Raw genomic sequence first — 5,856 nt, forward strand, 5'->3', positions numbered from 1 at the left:
AAATATAAACTTCAATCTAAAAGATACGGAATTCTGAATTTATATCTGGCTATTTTTACTTTTATCAAATTTAGAGAAAATTGAGACACAAATCTTTCTATGTTTTTATTCTACGGCAGACTCCTGTATTTTATTTCATTTTTGTTCGTTCGATTTTTCAGGAAACAAAACTTAACACCTAAGCACTTTGATTCTTGTACTGGAAAACAAAGCGGGTGTTGGTGAAAGGAGTGAGTCCGAATCAATCTGCAGTGTGAGCGTGGCCTTTATTCAACAAACCGTTTTATACTCGCGTATTATCAGAAAGCGATTCTGTGTAAAGCGACGACTAACCCAAACCTGCTGCAGCCCCAATAGGCAGCCCAATAATAATCTCCATGCGCGGCGTGAAACGTGTGAGAGCGCCCCTGGCTTCCCGGAGGTCGCCGCTTAGGCTGCATTTCATCGCGTGCACACCCTCCCTTTTTGCAAGAAAAGGAACGCAGAACAGTAATAATAAACAATACTTGCACATTTAGCACTGTAGCCGAACACAAAAAGGCGGCGCTTGCTTCAAAGCTGATGATTTTAGAAACCCGTTTCCGCCAATGAGTGAAAATAAAAAGCGGTAATGGCAGCCTTTATCAACTAAATTGCGCGATTGAACTATAAACCAAATGGTCAATTATATCCAACTTTATTAGTGACTTTAAGTGTCCCAGTGCTGACTTTTCTCGCAATCCTGACTTCATAAAGCGCGATCGTGAGTTTCTATCCGTGCAATTCGAAAAAAACAAAAGCGGTAAAAAAGTTTATCTTACAATAATGGCCGTTTTAATCTAGCAATTCAGCCGCTTTTTCTGAGCTCCGGAGACAAATCGAATCGCAAGTTGGCGAATGCTTTTTTAAAAGTAGTTGTTTTTTTAATCGAAGCGGCAGAAAGGGGCTTCTATAGTGAATAAAGCGATATCTAAATGTAAATATACCATGAAAAGGCAACAGCTTTCTATTCCCGGTTTGCTCTGCTATGGAATGTGCTGTTATTCTCAATTCATCTGTGAATATTTAATCTTTTTGTAATCTTTGTTATATACTAGGCTGTATATACAGTATATATAAGGAGGTTGATGGTTCATATCCGTATATAATCCGCTCAGGAAACATGCATCCGCTGTGCTGAACACTGAACCTGTGTTTCGCTTCACTCGCCTATATCTAGCTTTCTTTTTTGTAAGATGCACTGAAATAACGCAGACTTTTGTGAGGAGGCGTGGAACTGGTCACTTTATAACGGAATGAAAACGTAGACTATATTAGAGTAGGGATTGCATTATTTGTTAGAAACCTGTATGTAATGTTATTATGGAAGATGTAATGTCCTTCTGTAAATGTTGTTTATTGTTGTTTTACCTGAAATGAATAAAGTTTATTAATGCTTCAAACGAGCTACTGTTTTGATGCTAAAGGTCAAAGAAGAAAATGCAAAGAACTTCTGAAATCAATTGATTGTTTGCACAAAGGGGCTTTTTTATGAACTGTTCAAAATGGTCTTTCCAAGTACTGCTCACTGAAAGCTTCTTTGAGGATCAACCAAACGAAACCTTTGGCGGCCTGTATTTTTAACGCCAACGCTAAAAGGGTTTTACTCTTTCAGGTTTGACCGTCCAGCCTATCAGGATCATTCCTAGAAATGCACCGAAATGAAATCCTCTAAAGCGATTCTGTTTCTCAAGCAGTAGTTCACGACCAGACCCACTGGAACATGGCAGAATGAAATCTTTGCTCGGGCAGAAGTTGCTTTGTATTCAGCCTGTATCCAGACTCTTAGTGAAGGCTGTCTTTACATTCCCCTGTCAGAGCAAATCATGTTCCTCTGGTTTCTCCTACAGACACTCCCGGCAGCCAATAGGGCGCAGCACTCAGGGCTGCATGTTGAGGGGCCGTCTCTGTTTTCTTCCTCTGTTTTGCGCTGAGCTGGATGGGTAAGCCCTTTTAACTCTTCTTTAAAAAGACGTCCAGGGTGCGATTCTACAACGAACTTCGACCCCTCGGTGAATCTATATCAAAGCTTACAACATGCCATATCACTAAACAGCATCCCATATGTGTGTCTTTACATGCACATGCATTATTGTGAGCGGAAAGTCACTTATTTGGTGTACTGGCGAGCCTGGAAAAGTTAACGTTATCATTAATATTATTATTAAATATGACTGTTCGGTAAATGAGATAAGCAGCGTTATCCTTAAAAATTGTTCGCTGTATTCTGTAAGTGCACTGTAAAAATGATTATTGGATTATTGGAGTGTTTAGAAACAATTGCATCTCGATCTTTCCGCTTCTAAATGTCACATTGCCCGAAGCTCATTTTTAATCGTTTGCTTAACTTTATAAAGTTGAATTCAGCAAATGCAAAGTGTCTGCCAATGAAATTTCTTTTCTTGTACTCGTTATTTTAATATCTACCTAAAGTTAGCAGACATTAAGTGCATTAAACCCGGTTAATAACTAGAGAATGTAGAAAGAACGCGAAATGCATTTTAGTCTATTTTGAGCACGGTTGGTTTTCCGCTGAATTGATGTTGATGGAAAGCGTCGCTCGATGCATATCACATCGGTAAAGTTAAGCGTTTAAAATGCATTCAATTCAAGTCTAAGAACAAATGTGCAATGACCATGAAAGCAGATTGCATCTAATTTTATATTGATAAAACATATATACATATATATATACACACACACACACACACATATATATATATATATATATATATATATATATATATATATATATATATATATATATATATATATATATTACTCCGGCAAAATAAGTCTAAAAACATTTTAGAAATGCAAAGAGATCCTCGCACTTATATTTGTTCTATGACGTCAGCAGAGATGAAGGTTACAAACCGCGAACATTAAAAGAACGTTTAAAGAACGTAAAGCAAAACCCCCCACATTTTCTATTAGCAAAAGGTACGTTGCGTCGGTAAAGTTATCAGATGAAACGCATCACGCTCAGCGAGCCCCATGAACGTTAGAAGAACGTAAAAAGAACGCAAAACGAACCGCGCGCGAACGAAATGCCGACGCTCCCTAACGCGAGCCATCTGTCCGTAAAGCCCCTCCCGCGCTTCTCTTATGAACAGCAGACAGCAGGGCGCCTGGAAACAGGTTTGAACAGCTCGCAGAAACTCTGACACGACACGCCGCGACTCTTTATCCGCCTCTCGCGCGCTCGCGTGCTGATCTCCTCCGCGCGTCTCGCGATCCGCGTCCGGGGCGCAGCCGCACTTTCCCAAAAGTTTCCGCGCAACGATTTGCCGGGATACATCGACAGAGGGAGCCGGGGGGGACGAGCAGCGCTGGCTGGCGAGCTGGCTGTGAGGAGACACACCGCAGAAGGAAAGTATGGCCGCGCACGGTGCGTCCGCGCTCTTCCTGCTCGCCCTCGGAACACTGGGAGCGAGCGCGCAGTACGGGAGCGCGGCATGTCCGTTCGGAGCACGGCTTCTGCCAGCCCATCACCATCCCCCTGTGCACGGACATCGCGTACAACGAGACCATCATGCCCAACCTCCTCGGCCACACGAACCAGGAGGACGCGGGGCTGGAGGTGCACCAGTTCTACCCGCTCGTTAAAGTGCAGTGCTCGCCGGACCTCAAGTTCTTCCTGTGCTCCATGTACGCGCCGGTTTGCACGGTGCTGGAGCAGGCGCTGCCCCCGTGCCGTTCCCTGTGCGAGCGCGCGCGTCAAGGCTGCGAGGCGCTCATGAACAAATTCGGCTTCCAGTGGCCGGAGAGCCTCGCGTGCGAGCTGTTCCCGGTGCACGGCGACGAGCTGTGCGTGGGGCAGAACACGTCCGAGCGGAGCGCGCCCGTCAACCCGACCCCGGACGCGACCCAAGCGACGCCCGAGCACCCCAGGAAGGGGCGTTTCAGGTGCCCGAGCTCGCTGAAGGTCCCGCCGTACCTCAACTACCGCTTCATGGGCGAGGAGAACTGCGGCGCGCCGTGCGAGCCCAAGAAACTCCACGGGATGATGTACTTCAGCGAGGACGAGCAGAAGTTTGCGCGCATTTGGATCGGCATCTGGTCGGTGTTGTGCTGCGCGTCGACTTTGTTCACAGTCTTGACTTACTTGGTGGACATGAAGCGCTTTAGTTACCCGGAAAGACCCATTATATTCCTTTCCGGGTGCTACACGATGGTCTCCATCGCCTACATCGCCGGATTCCTGATGGAAGACAAGGTGGTTTGCAACGAGCAGTTCGACAACGAGTTCAGGACGGTGGTGCAAGGCACCAAAAAGGAAAGTTGCACCATCCTGTTCGCGATGCTCTACTTCTTCAGCATGGCCAGCTCCATCTGGTGGGTCATCCTCGCGCTCACTTGGTTCCTCGCGGCGGCGGCATGGAAATGGGGTCACGAGGCCATCGAAGCGAATTCGCAGTACTTCCATCTGGCGGCGTGGGCAGTGCCGGCCATCAAGACCATCACCATCCTCGCCGTGGGGCAGGTGGACGGGGACGTGCTCAGCGGCGTCTGCTACGTGGGCATCAACAGCGTGGAAGCGTTGCGCGGGTTCCTGCTCGCGCCGCTCTTCGTCTATCTGTTCATCGGCACTTCGTTCCTGCTGGCGGGCTTCGTGTCTCTGTTCCGCATCAGGACCATCATGAAGCACGACGGCACCAAGACGGAGAAGCTGGAGAAGCTGATGGTGCGCATCGGCATTTTCAGCGTGCTCTACACGGTTCCGGCCACCATCGTGATCGCGTGCTACTTCACGAGCAGGCCTTTCCGGGATCAGTGGGAGCAGACGTGGAGCGCGCAAACGTGCAAAACGTACGCGGTGCCGTGCCCCGCGCACAACCCGCAGGTGAACCCGGATTTCACGGTGTTCATGATCAAGTACCTGATGACCCTGATCGTGGGCATCACGTCCGGGTTCTGGATATGGTCTGGAAAGACGCTGAACTCGTGGAGGAAGTTCTACACGAGACTGGCGAACAGCAAGCAGGAGAAACTACGGTGTGATTTCTTTTTCTTTTTTTCTTGTCCGATGGAGAACACTGTTTCGCGTTGTACATAAACGTTGCGATTTTTGTAAGTATATATTTGTATTTAAATCTCGCTTGGATGTTCTGTTTTTTTTTTGTTTTTAAATCAAAGGACTTTTTTTGGGGACGCGCCGTATCGTTTTGGAGATTATTTAAGCTTTTCTCGTGGATTATTCTGGGTGGGGATCTGTTTTTACGCCTGTGTCTCTTTTTAACGACGTCGGTATTTCCACGGGCGAATATTCAAACGTTTTACATGCAAATGATGCAGAAAATTACGACGATGATGATGATGATGATGATGATGATAACGCGCGTGTGAATTGTGCGCCCAGCACTTATGAATCCAGCTTTAAATGAAAGCTTTGGGAGTGAGATCAGATCAGGATGTTTTCTGGAGGCTGAGACTAGGCTCTAAAAGAAAGACTGGCCCGGTCTCAGGCTGTTTTAAGATGTAAACTCAAGTGCCTTTTTCAGTTTCGCTCGCGTTTAACTCCAAGGAACTTGGCGTGTCATGAACTCTGGTGGTTCGTGTTCTCCTTCGGCTCTTTTGCACAGAAGTACCTCTAAACATACAGCTAGAACAGGACGGACCGGTGTTTGCAATGCACTTCTCAAATAGTTCGACGTCTGTGTTGGTTTCGTTACTAAGACTCTGATCTGTGTGTGTGTGTGTGTGTGTGTGTGTGTGTGTGTGTGTGTAAAAAATCTACCAGCAGGCCTCTCAACTGGCTTTTTCAGATCGTTTTAATCAGCGCTGTTAAGCGGCGATTCTGTTCACGTAATATCTGCGCGCGCTGTCTATATTTAT

At 46.5% G+C, this 5,856-nt stretch overlaps 1 pseudogene; it reads left to right on the forward strand.

Moving 5' to 3' along the window:
* Positions 1 to 2,813: 2,813 nt before the first annotated feature.
* On the forward strand, positions 2,814 to 5,518 carry LOC122335331 (annotated as a pseudogene).
* The last annotated feature ends 338 nt before the right edge of the window (positions 5,519 to 5,856 follow it).

The sequence above is a fragment of the Puntigrus tetrazona genome, unplaced genomic scaffold (genome assembly GCF_018831695.1).
Source record: "Puntigrus tetrazona isolate hp1 unplaced genomic scaffold, ASM1883169v1 S000000755, whole genome shotgun sequence".
Taxonomy (NCBI): Eukaryota; Metazoa; Chordata; class Actinopteri; order Cypriniformes; family Cyprinidae; genus Puntigrus; species Puntigrus tetrazona.